The sequence below is a fragment of the Podarcis tiliguerta genome, assembly GCF_965153285.1.
Source record: "Podarcis tiliguerta genome assembly, chromosome: 8".
Lineage (NCBI taxonomy): Eukaryota > Metazoa > Chordata > Lepidosauria > Squamata > Lacertidae > Podarcis > Podarcis tiliguerta.
Window position 1 is genome coordinate 37,755,726 of NC_139541.1, and position 16,008 is coordinate 37,771,733.

At 46.8% G+C, this 16,008-nt stretch overlaps 1 protein-coding gene and 1 long non-coding RNA gene across 10 annotated transcripts in view; both read right to left on the minus strand.

Moving 5' to 3' along the window:
• Positions 1–16,008, minus strand: part of GSE1 (Gse1 coiled-coil protein) — a 425,723-nt gene that overhangs the window by 78,385 nt on the left and 331,330 nt on the right. The window lies entirely within an intron of this gene.
• Positions 3,338–9,635, minus strand: LOC310682812. Its single transcript, XR_014514187.1, has 2 exons — positions 5,563–9,635; positions 3,338–5,528 (listed from the first exon to the last, which is right to left on the minus strand). It is a non-coding gene; the product is annotated as an uncharacterized lncRNA (long non-coding RNA).

The following is a 16,008-nucleotide window of genomic DNA, read 5'->3' on the forward strand; positions in this document are numbered from 1 at the left end:
AAGAAACAACAGTTGAGGGTGGGAAAGGGCTCTCCTCTGCTCAAATGTGCCCAACCTTTTGTCCCTCTAGCCCACTTGCCTCTCTATCCAGAGCTGCCCCAAAGCACCCCCTGCCTTTTCTCTGGGGTCTGCAGCAAACTCCCCGCTGCACTGCAGGCCGGCATGCAGGATGGTGAATGGCTGAAGAAATATGTGTGCAGGTGAACACAAACTGTACTAGCTGCAAGGGCACAAGTGTGTCTCTATGTACAGGAGCACAAAAACGTGTTTGCACATGTCCATACTGGAACCGTTTGAGAAGGGCACACACCTCTCCTACTTTGCTCTTGCTGGAAAATCCCCTTTTTAACAACAAAATCTACAAACATTCATTTCAGATCTGAAAAGGAACCCTGATGTGAGGCAGCATTTTCACAGATGCACTTTGGTCTCTGAAAGCCTGGTGTTGATGTAATGGTACATCGTAACAATGGTTACGAGACTGCAAGAAGGCCCTAGCCTGCCTTCTCCGAGGCAAATTCTCTTTTGCTTTTCCTTGACGACTTTGTGACTTGGCTCCTAGGCCTCTTTGTTGGAGACTCTGCAAACCAACACAACTGAAGGTCAGGTGTTGCTTAAGGTCCGTGCAGGCCTTTAACACTGGTTGGACATCACTGTCTGCTTTAAACAGGTTCTAGTGTTTGAACCACAGTAGTGACAACTTTAGTTAATGCCACTCAGGTTTCCTGTTTAACAGGGTTTGCAAACATGCTTCAAATGTTGGTTAAGATGACAAGTCTGGTTAATGTTACACTGGGTTAGCTTGGTGCAGATATTATAATGAGGCATGGATGAAGTTGACAAGGGAGTGCTGGAAAGATAAGGAGGGGAGGGCTGCACAGTCCCAATCTCTGAATCTAAGAGCTCACCCTGCTTCATGTGCATGGAGTCATAAGAGAGGCCACAGAAAAAGCTATGTGGTACATGCTTTTATTAATAAATATGCTTAGGCTAACCTAGGTGGGCCAACAGCCATCCATGGTGCTGATGAAATACTTAGTGAACCTGACTCAGGATCAATACACAAAGCAGTCAAGGCAGAAAAGAGCCAACTTCATTCACCTCTTCAAGTCAGGTACATGAGTGACAGGGCACATCAGGGATCCTGTGATCCATTCTAGTGACAGCATGCATGGAAACCAGAGGTGGTGGTGTGTCGAGATGAACAATCATGGCATAGGCCCTGATCACAACTAACAATACCACCACGCCACTGGACAAAAGCTGCAGTGAGCTGGACTCCCTGTACCCTTGCTGGCCCTTAACAGAGACACACAGGATTACTGAGCAAGTCACACAGCTCTCAGACCCACCAAACACTCAGTCTCTTGTGCTTCTAAGCTGTTCCTCACAGGCAGCCAAGTGTGTAAACGAGCCCCTTCCAGGAGGTCGCAATGGCTGGCAAGACGCTGCATTAACTTCAAAACCTGCATTTTCAAACCAGTCATAAAACTCATTATGTACAGATATTACCCCCACATATAATTCCCAGCGTGGATCCCAAATGCAGTAAACTCAGTTTTCTAATCTTATACATTTGTCAGAAAGTATATAATAATCAAGAAGCTGGGGAGACTGCCTAAGCCTTCATCTCTCAGATCCAAAACCAGTTCATCATTCCCAGGACCCTCCTGGCTCTCACATAGATGCTAAACCTGAAGAAGTGTGTGTGTGGGAGGATTATATTAGTTAAATCAAGTACTGGTAGGGAAGGACCATAGCTCAGTGGTAAAGGTAAAGGTAAAGGGACCCCTGACTATTAGGTCCAGTTGTGGCCGACTCTGGGGTTGCGGCGCTCATCTCACTTTATTGGCCAAGGGAGCCGGCGTACAGCTTCTGGGTCATGTGGCCAGCATGACTAAGCCGCTTCTGGCGAACCAAAGCAGCGCACGGAAACGCCGTTTACCTTCCCTCCAGAGCGGTACCTATTGATCTACTTGCACTTTGACATGCTTTCGAACTGCTAGGTTGGCAGCACCTGATTTGCAAGAAGGTCTCAAATTCAATCCCTGACAACATCTTCAGGTAGGGCTGGTGATGTCCCCTGCCTGAAACCCTGGAAATAATACTGACCAGGAAATAATACTGATCATCCTTAGAAGGCTGTTGTAAGGACTAGAAGAAGACGGTAGAGGTGAAGCACTTTGAACACTAGAAAGTGATATGCAAATACCAACTTAAACATTCTGCACATGCCAGGAAACAAGGCAGAAGCTAGGCATGATCCACAAGCATTCAAGCCTAATGTTGGAGTGTCATGTCAGCAGCTGGGGGGAAAGCTTCCACTCTGGAAGCCAAGGTTTTCTGATCCCAGGCTAGGTATCCCCTTGGCAGAGTCACCCCCAGGAGAATGTACACTGGGGACATACAGCAAAAAGTCGCTCTTCTCTATAGCTTGAATGAAAGGGAACTAGGTTTGTGAAAAATATCTAGATAGAAACAAAGACACACATTTTCACTGCCCAACAGGGAAAGCATCTCTGACACTTAATGGGTGCTTTAAAAAGACGGATAAGAAAAAGAAAGGAGGGAAGCAAGGAATCCTCAGGAGACACAACATTCCTAATCCTAGAAAGAGCTACAACTTTTGATGAGAGATACCCACTTGAAAGTAATAAGTGGAAATCAACCAGGTAAAGCTCCCCTGGTGTAGCAGGAAGGGCTACACCACTTGAATTTATTTGGCACACAGCTGCTAATGGCACAGATCCTTTTGTCGGTGATGAAGGGTACAGTCTGACCTTGGTCCAAATCCAAGCACAGGATAAATGGGCCTTGCAAAAGTCTACAAAAAGTCCCTGGCTTGTCTGCCAGAACTTACTATTGCAAGTCCTTTGCGACACGACAGCTTCCTGAAAATAAACAGGAATGTGCACTTTCCGTTGCAAAGGCTTCTGAGCTTGATTTTGAGGCTGGGATGCAAAGCAGGGAGCAGCATTTGGTGAAGGTGTGGTTGCCAGCTTGTTTGTTTGGATTGTTGTGGCCTTCTACGTTGGCATCCCTGACGGCAAACACAATGTCTCTAACCACACACTCAGCACCTTGGGCTCCACCACAAACTGGGCACGTGTGGATGAAACTGGGGAAGGAATGACTTTGCTTATTATAATTTTTTATCAAAACCTGTGATTCCTGCTGAGCTGGTTACATTGCTTTCAGTCCCTCATTAAAAATATCTGAAGTGCACCTACAGCATGCTTCATTAGCTAATTAATTAGGCGACTGACTGGAGCCTGGAGATCTCATCTCTTGTTGGTCATGTTCTTCCAGGAAACCTGGCTAGGAGAGTCAAGCCAGGCTTTCTTTCTTTCTTTCTTTCTTTCTTTCTTGCTTGCTTGCTTGCTTAGGAGCAGGGAGCAAAACAGAAATGCCTGAATAAGCTGAAGAGGTCATACACGGAGGGTTCTGTGTTCTCCTGGGAAGAGCACCTGGGGCAGAAGACCTGACACAACTGGAAAGAAGCCACAACCATTGCCAGACCTCCAATTTTAATTTAAATCAGCTTCAAAGCTGTTAATCAGTTATAGCTCCAAACGAAGACAGGATTCAGACAACTGGGAGCCACTTGAAAGCTTAGTACATGATGTTATTTGCGATAGCTCACAGAGGCCTCTGCAAGAAAAGCTGGGGTTGCTGCCCTTCGACTCTCACAATATCCAAGAGGCAGCTGAGCCTACCAGCCTTCACACAATGGGCACATGTACTGCATTTTACAATGTTGAATCAAACCACTGAATCAAACCACTGGTTTAACTAGCCATGCACTGTCTACTGTCCGGGTTCTCTGTTAAGAGACGTCTTTTCAACAGGAGATGCCAGGGATTGCAGATGGAACCTTCTGCATGCAAAAGGTGCTCTCGAGCACTCCCCATGACCCAAGCTGACAAACAACCACCTCTTGCAGGTGCAGACTCTCAGGGGAATGACAACTGCATGCTTCTCTGCTTTCTTAATCCACTCCAAGGAGCAGAGATCTCATGGTGGGGCTATGAGGGATGTCTAACACACCTGTCAGCACCATCCAAAAAGTTACACTCCCCTGGGTTCCTTGGTTGTGGGGAGAAAGCACAACTGATATATTTGTTTCAACCTGGTTTATGTTTACTGTATAGTATTGGTGCCCCGTTTGGTAATTGCTACAGAGCTGTGGGGGTTTGGTGGTGGAGAGGCTAAATCAAATTGTTGTTTTCCTGGCATGAATATGGAGTGACATAAATGCCATTTCCCCACAACAAGGAGGAAGCGGGCCATTTGGTTCAGCTCTAGCTCTGCTGCATACTTAGCAGAGTGGATAATACAGTCTTAAAGGCAGGGGTAAGTAAATAAGGCAGCCCTACAGGCCAAACAGAACAGCTGCTATAAGCAGGGTTCAATCTCAGATATGCCACAGCCACCACAGCCACCCACTTCTTGTCCCCCGCCCCCACCTCCTAAATTTCAGTCACAGGCATTAGCCTGGCACACATAAAGCAATGTTAAGTGCAGTTTCTGAGCAAGTTTGAATCCCAGCATTCCTGATTCTCAAAATCATGTACACACAAAGCTGGGGCTGTGTGGGGCTACCCTCCACTCCTCACTTAATCTCCACCCGGTGACTTTTTCAACAGCTTTATATGTTGTTTTTATTTTTTTAAAAACCCACCACCACCCCAAATCCCAAGGTATACATTGAAAATGCCATATAAGAATAGACAGCAATCTATAGCATAAATGGCCACCCAAAAAATCTAGATGTCTGTGAGACTTTAGAATTTTTCTTATCCATATAATCAATAAAGCTGTACCAGACAGTTGTAAACGAGTCTGTCCTTTATCCAGTTATATTATCCAGCTGTATTATCCAGCTGTAGTGTCAACTCTTATTAAGTCAATTTAATAAGGATACACCTTCCAGGGCTTTCCAAAATTGGGCTAGAACAAGCCTAGCTGCTAACAATAAATAACTAATAAGAGATTTAAATGAAATAACTACATTCTGACCCTGAAATATATTCAATAAAGCTAACTCAAGGGACTGATTTGACTTGTTGACCAGTGATATTATGTATCTCTAGGAACACTGTCACCTAAAAACCTGACATCTTAACACAATACTCAGTAACTTTCTAATGGTGCACGGATAGATATGCGCAGGATTAGGGCCAGCGGTGGCCTTTCTCTCTCCATTTCCTGCCTGCACTGCTTTCGTTCTTGTTCCTCTGCAGAGCAAGACTGCTCTAATCCAACAATGCAAGGGCAGGGAGAAAAACCACTCTTGGAATAATCTCTCTCTTTAGACGGCATTTCAATTAGACGGACTATCAGAGCAGCTTTAATTGGCTCCCAGAAAGAAGCCTCCTTGGTGAAGATTAGCCCGGTATCTCAGCCTGCTGCGAGTTCCGCTGCGGTAAACATTCTTCACCAACCCTCTTCACAGTGCCCGCAATGACCGCCCTGGCCTGGATGCTGGCTGGCAGTGGGCGTATGTGAGTGCGCATCACTCTGGTGAGCTGGATTCAATCTCTCCTTTGGACACAGGCTCACGGTGTGGCCTTGGCTGAGTTCTCTCAGAGCCTCAGTTTTCCATTTGTACAAAATTAAAAATGCTGTGTGAGCTGCGTTAGAGCATGGAAAGCCACTGTGGCTAACAGTGAGGAGTGCAATCTCCACAAAGCCATTGCTTGATATTTGCTAACTCACACCACAACTTTCTGCACAGCTCAAGGCGTGAACAAACCAACATGGTGCTTTTCAAATGACCCTGCCATTTCATCTGCCAAATAACCCTTTATGTCTGCTACTGAACCCTTGTACATTGCTGAGAATCCTTGGGCATATCCCAGGGTACACACTGTACTTCTCCCAACGGTGCTCTGAGTTAGGATTCACCCAAATCAGGACTCTGAAAGAACTAATACATTTGCTAGCGATAAGAAGCACAACGTTCAGACTTGGATATCCTGGGTATTCAATCCGCGACCTTCTGTATGCAGAGCAAGAAGCCTTACCTCCGAGCTATGGAAAGGGCCACCTAGCTCAGCAGTAGGCCACCTGTTTTACATGTAGAAGGTTAATGGTTTAATCCCTGGTGTCTTTAGGTAGAAATGGGGAAAATCACCTGCCTTGAGAGCCACTGCCAGTCAGTGTAGACAATACTGAGTAACACAAACCAATGATCTGATTCAGCATGAAGGCAGCTTCCAATGTTCCTGTGACCCAGTGAGAGCCAACGTGCCATACGGAGAGCCTGAGAATGCCATGCTCTGTAAAGCTACGACACCAGTGAACTCCACACATCTGGCTGGGCAATCACACCAGCGCCAGACCCTCCATCATCAGCCCCAAATCCTCAAGAGCAAAAGAGATAATGAACACATCATGGACCCATGCTGAATTCTAGAGCTGAAGACTCAGCACTTTTCACCAGCCCTATCTGGGGGAGCGGTAGAGGTGGAGGGGAAGTAGGATGACAACAACACAACAGCCCTGCTGAGGATCTAGGAAGGTGGTGCTGAAGGACCAACTATAAAACTGTTCAAACATTATCAAACAGTTGCTCATGCAACAGCTCTGCAGGGATAGGTCCTGCAGGGAATTTGGCATTCCTTGCCAAGAACCCTCCATGCCTGCTCAGATGCTGCCGCCTCATAATAATAGGACACTATGTGAACCCAAATTTATCATAAAGCATTCCCAATAACCCTCTGTGACTGCAAGGAATAATGGCTACCAAGGTGTCTTCCACAAAAGCTTGTCCACCATCACCAACCCTGTCAGCAAGGAGCCACTGATACACCACTAATAAAACCTTAGAGCACAGTTTGGAAAGCAGTGCCTTAACACAGCCTTTGCCAAGCTATTGCTCTCCTGATGACTTGAACTACAACTCCTATCCATCATGCTGGCTAGGACTGATGGGAGATGTGGTCCAAAACATTTGATCTAATGGGCACATAGGGATTTAGATAATTTCTTCCTGCCTTGCATCTCATCCGTTCCTCAGCATGGCCCAATCCCGTGGAAACTATGCACCAAGGACCCCCCCAAGCAGGGAGGCTTGCTTCTACATACAGTGCTGAGTTATATGCAAACAGTAGAGCAGCTGTTTTGCATGCATAAGGCCCCAGGACCAATCCTCATTATCTCCAGCTAGGGCAGGAAAAGGAACCTGTCTGAAATCCTGGAGAGCCACTGCTACTCAGTGTAGACAATTCTGATCTAGCTTCCTGTTTAAAATGCTTCCAACTAAACACATGTAAAGAGTGTAGCTATGTGAACCAAAGACTGCTCAGCTTTCTCCATGTACTTTTTGGGTGGAAACTGAAGCCTTCCACCCTTCCTGAGCCTCTGGTTGCCCTATTAGCCCATTCAGTTTTTATAGGCTCGTTCATCGATCATTCGGCTGTGGATCATTGATCTGGCAAATGACAACAAGCCAGCTAATAAGAGCCTGTTTTGAGAGCACAGGCACCAGGGGAAACAAGAGAGAGGCAGCATGCCCGAGCTGGCAAGAATACCACTCTGGGGTATGTGATCACGGCATTGAAAGAGGACAGCATCCATCCGTCACTCCTCTGCAAGCATTAATACAAGCCAAGACAGAGGATGGCTGCTATGACCAACAGCTAGACTCAATATGCAGAATTACCTACCTGATGTCTCTTTTTATTGTTATTTACTATTGCTGCTGTTGGTGTGATGAATCCTCAATGTTATCTGTGATATATCGTAGGGTTTGTTTTGGTTTTTTAATCTGATTTCCAGGAACTTTTATTGCTGTATTTTATTTATTTATTTGTTCTTTATGTATAAAAGACTTAGAGATGTTTATTATATTAAGTGGTATAAAATGTTATAAATAACCAGGTAAATAAAGCAAGTGCTAAGGTTCTCATAAATTTAAAACCCACATCTTGGACCATTTTATTACTTTTCAGTCTGTAGGAATTTGCCATTCATCCTGGTTTCAAGACCACATTCCAGAGGGATTTAGCCTCCTGTCCCATACCCAGCCACCCCAAAGTAATCATAGGAATTAACTTGCTAGGTCACGGCAGAATAAGACCCTCCATGCAGAGAGGGAGTATATCTCTGAATGCCAGATGCTGAGAGACAAGCAAGATGTGTGGAGGGCCATATGATGACATGAGACAGGGCATTTTCAGTAGCAGTAGCACCCTCCTGAATGAAATATGACCATCCTCCACATCAGCTATGTTCAGATGACAAGTAAAAATGTTATTTGTCTGTAAGCAGGGGTGTCTAACCTGCAACCCTCAAGAAGTTGCTGGACTACAACTCCTATCATCCCTGACCACTGGGCCACGCTGCGTGGGGCTGACACTTAGCCTTAGTCCAACCCTCTAACCACTACATCACACCGGCTCAACTCACAGCTCTGTGCAGCAGACCATCAGTTGTGCCTACTCCACAGGGGATTGTGGGAAATTAACAATGCTACCACCATTCTTCAAAGAGTCAAGAAAGAAGAATGTAAGAAGAGTGCTGCTTGGCCACCTAGCTTAGTACGTATCCTATTTTCCCACAGTGACCAGCCAGCTGCTTTGGAAAGCCCACAATGAGGTCAAGAAGTCAACATGCCCCTCCCATTGTTGTCCCCCAGCAATTGGTACATCATGGTATACTGCCTCTGAACCTGGAGGTTCCATTTAGCCAACCATAACAGCTGGTAGAGTTCCTCCTTCATGAATTTGACTAAATTCTATGTAAAACCACCTGAGGCAGCAGGTGTAACATCCTGAGGCAACAAATTTCACAAGTTTAATTGTGTGTAGTATGAAGAAGACTTCCCTTTTGTCTGTCCTTGATCTACAGTTAATTGATTTCATTAGGTGATCTCATCTTTTAGTATTATAAGAAACAAAACAACATCATCATCTTCAGTTTCTCTACACTATAGCATCATTCTTATACATTTCCAGCACAGCTCCTTTCCCCTCAGTACTCTTAGTTGACTTAAAAAAAACCTAAACAGAACACATTAAATAAGACACTGGTGCAGGAATACAAAAGGACATTCACATGGCATCATTATTTTAAAAAGCACCCATGACCAGTCCCCCCGCTTCAAGTTCCTGTGCTATGTGACAGGCAGAAGTCTAATAGGTGAAGGTTTCATAGCAGCATCTCTATATCAGGAAAAAGTGGCAGCTACTCAATTTCTGCCTAAAATGCAGCTGCTACAGAAGTGGAACCTTTCTGCCCTCACACCTCACTATTAGTGACAACCCTAGAAGCATAAAATTTACACAGCAAGAGCAGGACTATGCTTTCATCACATACTGCATTTGGGAATTATACCACACAGGTGTGTGTGTGTGGAGAGAGAGAGAGAGAGAGAGAGAGAGAGAGAGAGAGAGAGAGAAAGAAAGAAAGAAAAAGACATATACAGGTTTCTAGACCTCATGATAACACCGAGAAACTGAAAAAGATACAGGGGCAATGCTTTGGAGAAATCTCAAAGTGGAAAGAGCCAAGGCAGGTAATAAATAAACAAACCTGGTGTACCTTTGTTTAGAATTCAGATTTCTCCCCTCACGGAGAGTATTTACAAACATAAGAAGAGCTCAGCTGCTGGATCAGGCCAAAGGAGGCCCATCTAATGCAGCATCCTATTCACACAGAAGTCAACCAGACGCCTCACTGGGAAGCCCCCAAGCAGGATGTGAGAGTAACAGCATTCTATCCAGCAACTGGTATTCAGGGGCATTAATGCCTCTGACAGGGGAGGGTGAACATAGTCATTGTGGCTACAAAGTGCTTCAATGAGAAAGGCCCAGACATTGATAAGAGGCTGCACAGAGAGGGACTACCCCTTCCTTCTTTCTGTAGTGTGGCTGATGGGAGCAGATGCAGGGACTGGAGGAGCATAATCACCTTTGTGCACATTACAAAGTCTCGGAAATCCACCCAATGCATCCCCAAGCCCTTTCCTGGCAAGTTCATTACTACGCTGACTCTGACCTCGGCCCCTTTCCATCCCAACACTTTCTCACTTGCAGATCTTGCAGCGGAGGCAGCAGGCAGGAGACGACGCAGGAAGGGAATACAGGAGAAGAGCAGATGGGCTCTCCAACAAAAGATCTTGGTTTTGTGCAAACATCTGCAGTAATAAATTTTAAAAAGCGGGGAGGGAGGCGGGGGGGGGGGAGAGAAGCCAACAAAACACACAGATCTGAAAAGGCGACAAGAAATCTCAAGGCGCGGAAGGGAGCCGTGGAACAAAATGCCCCGTTCTTCCGATGAAAGCGCTGGCGAGCCGACCCAGAGACCGATCAAAGACTCCTCTCTTGCCACCTCGCTTTTGCTCTTGAACCTGCACACCCTCATGGCAATGCTGCCTGCCCACTTTCAATAAAGCCAAGGCACCTTGGACACCCAATTCTGACCCGTTCTTTTCCTGGTGCTTTTTAAATTGCATCTTGGACAAAGGGACATAATTTGATCAAGAAAAAAGGAAAAGTAGAGGCTGTGTGAATTTCTCTCTTATCACTCGCCCAGGAAGCAGGAGCACTTGGTAAGGTTTGCCTCGGTATCTCGGAAACTAATGGTGAGGCCTGAAAATTATCCTCCTCACCAAGGTCTTGGATGATGCGGCTTTGAGGTCAGAAAGGGAGGGACCTGATTCAATAGATGGGATTTCAGACAGCTGAAACCTTCCCCTGTTCAAACAGGTGGAGCTGCTGCTCAAACGGATGGGAGAAACTTGCTTTCCTCAAAAACAAACACACAAAACAGGAATCCTAAATTTTAAAAACAAACCTGCAAGGCACCTATAAATTCAGGGGGCTTTCTGTATGGAGGATGGTGGCGTTTCCCCTCCGTCCAGAAAGGATGCCACACTCTAGACTTCGGAGTGGCTGGACATGTGTGCAACGCATCTCCAAAAGTGGATTTCCCACAATCTCCCCCTCCTCCCTCTCCCATTTCCACTGGGGCTAGGTCTCCAATTTCTCCTCTGATGCAGAACTAACAGGGAGGCACAAGGGGGAGGCGTCCCTACACCTCCTTTCTGACCCAGCCGTTCCCCCTTCCCAGCTTTTATGCTAAAGAAGTCAAATTTCTCATTCTGATGCATTAAGCAAGCTCTGTTAATGAATGGCTAATGCATCTGTTAAAAGTGTATGAAGGATGCAGGGATAAGAGAGATGGTGGTGACAGGGAGGGGGGAGACCATGCAATGCACAGAGCTACTGGGCAGGAATCCAGGTTTAGTCATTCTCCCCCCCACACACATAGAGCCCCCTTTGCAGATAAGAAAGGGGAGGTGCCTGCTTTTGCCATCCAAGGCGCATTGTTCTAATCGAAAGGGGGTGGGGGGAGAGAGAAACTTACCCAGCAGATGGCAGGTATAACAAAGCAGCTTGCTGTGGCCAAACCAATTATTTATCTAATTATGATTTACCACTTAACCACATGATCTTTCCGCAGAGTTGTGGGCAATTAAAACCAGGGTGATTATGTGGATTATGTAAATCAGGACGGAGCCGAGCGAATAAAATTGGAGATTAGACATTCACCCAGGCTTTAGTTGGCACAGGGAATGAAGAGGCCGAGGGGGGGGGGGTAGGGAAGGGGGGTGAAATGAAAGAGCAAAGAAAGGAGAGAAGAGGAAAGTAGGGCGGGGGGGGGGGCAGGCAGGCAGAGAGGGCTAGATACCTACCCTGGCAATGCACATATGAGAGGTTGATCCTGTTAAATGCCAAGGCCTCCCAGTTGCAAGGAAAAGTGAGATTAGGTCAGCATTGCAGGTAGAAAACAGGAAAGAGATGAAACCCCCAAGAGGCGAGGTCTTAACATGAAGCAGAATTTGGCCCCAGGAAGGAGCCCCCTTTCAGCTCCATCAGAAGTAGCAAAGAGCAAGAGTGTCATCTGTACACTGCATTTCTGCTACCAGTAAGTGCCCACAGTCAGCTGGCACACCTTTGGGGGTCATGGGGGTGGTGGGAAACAGCTCCTGAGCAGGCTTGAATCCTTTTCTAGAGGCCCCTTCTAACTCTTGCTTCCTTCCTGACCATCACAGTTGCACATTTGCACAGAATGAGCATTGAGCATTTCCCTCCAACCTCCTCTGCGTATCCCCCTTTCTCTGCTCTGCCATCTGACCTCTCATGCCAACTAAAGCCTTGGGCAGGTGACCTGGCCCCCTCTCCCTCTCTTTGCATGTGCAAGGATTTAAAAATGAGGGCATGTGGGAATAAACAGAGCAAGGGGCAGATGGGAGCAGACAAGGCCAATTCGTTTGTGGCAGCTGGCAGCAGCCTTGTCACACTTCCTGGACAGCAATCTTTGGCTAATTGCACCATTGCTGGAGACAAGGAAAAAGGAGTCCATGGGTTGTGCTAGGCATATCTGGGGCCACCTATTTTGGGAAGGGAAGGTCCATATCAGTTGTATCAGGGCGAGCATCTGTAAGTCTTACTTGTGGAGGAACTGGCCCTTTACTAGAATCGAAGGGGTAATCTGCATAAGTAAGCTAGGCGCCTCTGCTTAATTGTAAGTCACCCTGCTGGCTGGCTGGCTTGCCTTGCCAGAAAAACAGAGGGCAGGCACAAACAGACAAAAAAAGAGAGAGAGAGAGAGAGAAGCAGCCTGGGCTTTTGGCCCAGGAGGCAGCTGGCTCTGTGATGGCTCCAGCAGCAGCAGCAGCAGCAGCTGATTTGCAGGCCAAGGGGGAGCTGTCAGCCAAGGCTCTTGCCTGGAGAGGCCACGACCAGCTCGAATGACTAATGGGGCAGGGTATGGGAGACAGGCAGGCAGCTTCTGCTCAGAGTGAGCCAGGAAAACAGGGTCCAGTCCCAGGACCTATTTATCATACCAAAGTTCACATTCAAACTGTCTAGAAGCCAGGGCATTGTTTTGAGACCAGGCCCACCAAAGCTTCGCCCCGGAACCTGTTTTCCATGCCATGCCTCTAATCCTGCAGAGCATAAAACAATCACAAAGATGAATGCTGACTGGCGCCATTGGCCAGAAGGTGGATTCTGATCCCAGGGAACAGATATCATTATCAGATACTGTTGGCAGGATTGACATATCATATTTGCATCCTTACCCTTCCTCTGAAATTTCTTGCAATGTAGATGAAACTACTCTAGTTTATCTTTACAAAATCCCTGAGAAGTAGGCTATATGGAGAAAAACAGTTCCAGGTCACCCAGTGGGTCCATGTGCCTTATTGAAGGATTTGAACCTGGATCTTCTTGGTCTGGCCCCCTAATACATGTGCGGAAACCTTTGATTCCTCCAAATATTGCTGAATCAAACCCCCATCATGACTGCCTCTTGCCCACGCTTGCAGGGGCTGCTGGGAGTTGGGAACTCAGAAACACCTGGTGGCAACCCCTGCCACCCTGCTCTAAATTTGTCATGCACAGATGAAATCAGATGTTGAAAGATAATCTTGTGTGCTTGTCTCCTCTCTCATTTGTGATGGGGAGGCTCTTTCATGATCAAAGCGCCCAGGTTTTTGGGCAAAGTCAACAACAGTAACGTTTTTTCGCCTTTGTGAGTTGCAACACGATACTAGGAAAAGGCCTATTGAGGGCTGCTGAGGGGAGTGGGCAATGGGGAGAGACAGGCCTTGATAAGCAAGGCTGTCTCACTTGCCTTGCCAGGCTGCCCATGGTGTCTTTGCCCCCTTGCAAAAAAGGAGACACACCCACCCCACTGAAGAGGCTGCTATGAGACAAGAGGGGCCCATGGCTGCCTGTCTCAAACAGGCAAAGAAAATCAGCCAGGTGCCTCCCTCTCTCCCCACACCCTGCACACCAGCAGCAGCCCCACTGGAATACCTGGTGTGCTTTTCGCCTTTTGTTGCTGAGAGCACAACAAAGCCCTTACGCAGCGAGGGTGGGGTGTATTAATAACGGTGCCTGGAAGATTATTTTGCCTGCCTGAGTTGATATGAGATTTATGCGTCACATGAACCCAGCGAAATACAGAAGTATTAATGATAATACTCCCTGTCCTAGCAAAGGTCAGCTGCAATCTCTATCAATCCCGCCGCACACAGGAGGAGACGGGCGCTCCGAGGCGCAAGGAAGAAACTGCCTGTTAATCGCCTCATTTGGGAAGGCGGACGGGGCGGCATGTCAGGCAAGATACAGATTCGGCCTTAATTGGACAGCAGATGGGGGGGGGGATGAAGACTTAAACACCCCCTTTCCTCCTTCCCAATGCAACCAGCACCACAAAGTTAACTCCCATTTCAGAGTGCATCTGGGCAATTGCAAAACAGTGGTCAGGAGAAGGGAGGAGAAAGCCTTAGGCTAGGACCAGCTCCTCACAGGTTGCAGAAACAGACATGAACACAGGAAGCGACTGTAGGCTGGCTCCACATTGTCTACTCTTGATTGGCAGCGACTCTCCTAGGTCCCAGGTAGGGGTGAGCCTCCTACCAAGATCCTTTTAACTGGAGGTGCCTATGCAAAGCATTTGCTCCAACACTTAGCCAGGGCCTCCTGCCTCAGAGGCCACACAACATACGCTTTGGTGTACACCGGAAGGCAGATGCACAAAACTGCCAGAGATGCTTGTGGAGGAGTTGCCAGCATGGTGTAGAGGTTAGAGTGTTGGACTAGGACCTGGGAGACTAGGGTTCAAATCTCCACTTGGCCATAAAGCTCACCTCAGAGGGTTGCTGTGAGACTAAAATGGAGAGGGAGGAAAACAATGTATGCCACCTTGAGCTCCTTGGCTAGAAAGGTGGGATAGAAACGTAATAATAAATGTAGCAATAAATTGTTGGGGCTTAGCTTCAGAACGTGTGAACAGTGTGCACCAGAGCACGTGCAGAGTGCCTTTCCCTAATCAAACACCAAATTTAACACTAAATACATGACTAACTTAGGCCCATTAATTTAATTGTTTCTACTCTGAGTAGAACTCAGTTGGATACAACTCTGTGTTTAGGTCAAGGTACAATACTTGCAAGCCAGCTTCTAAAGATGACTGAGGAAATAGTAAGGCTGATTCCACCAGCAAGCAATTGGAGCTATGCTGGATAGCACGTGCCCTGCAAGGTACTGCCCCCACAAGTCCAGTAGGTCTTCAACTCCACTGAATCCGGTGGCCTTTTAGGATCAGAAATCTGCCTTAGCAAGGTGTCCTAGGATTTAGCGACTTCACTCCTCAGCCCCATTTCCCTTTCAATCCTTGCTCCGCAGACTGGGGCATGCACAGAACAGCACATGCTCACACGCAGCCTATCAAACCCAGCATAATGTATTTTATGAACATGCAGATGGTGTGGTATAGGCCAGCGGGAAGGTTTTACCTAGGGATAAGAAATTAACGCTGGCAAATAGCAAAGTTATTGCATGTATTTTCATTTTCCTAATACCAGCACCATCTGCTAAGAATTGCTGCCCTGCATCACGGGGAGGTAGTTTTGTGTATTTATACAGGCACGTGCGCAAGCGTGTGTTTACGTGCATTCTCTCTCTCACAACATACACACACGATACTACTAATATCTTACAGCATCTACTCAGCACCTGCTGCACAGAGCAGCTGATTTGTGAACACAGGAGGCTTGCTTACACTGAATTAGACAAGGCCATCTAACCCAGAATTATCTACTCTGATTGACAGGAGCTCTTCAGGGTCTCATGCAGAGGCTTTTCCCACCACCTGCTCCTTGCTCCTTTTATCCGGGGATACTGGGCACTGAACCTCGGATGTTCTAAATTCAAAATGAGTTATTGGCTCACAGTGGGGCCACAGAATGCCCTAGGAATTATATTATTGATCTGTTCTGCCATGGCTGGGATCTGGAAGAATTTTCACTGCAACTCTAACCTGGTTAAAGAAGAAAAAACTCAATTAATGAATGGAACCAGTCTGATGAATCAATTAAATCTGCATAAATTAAATCTGCATATGTGGATAAAGCAATCCAGTCATCCTGAAGAAAAGCCACCTTTCCTTTGATTCCAAATAATGCATGCATTTTGGGCAGCAGGGCTC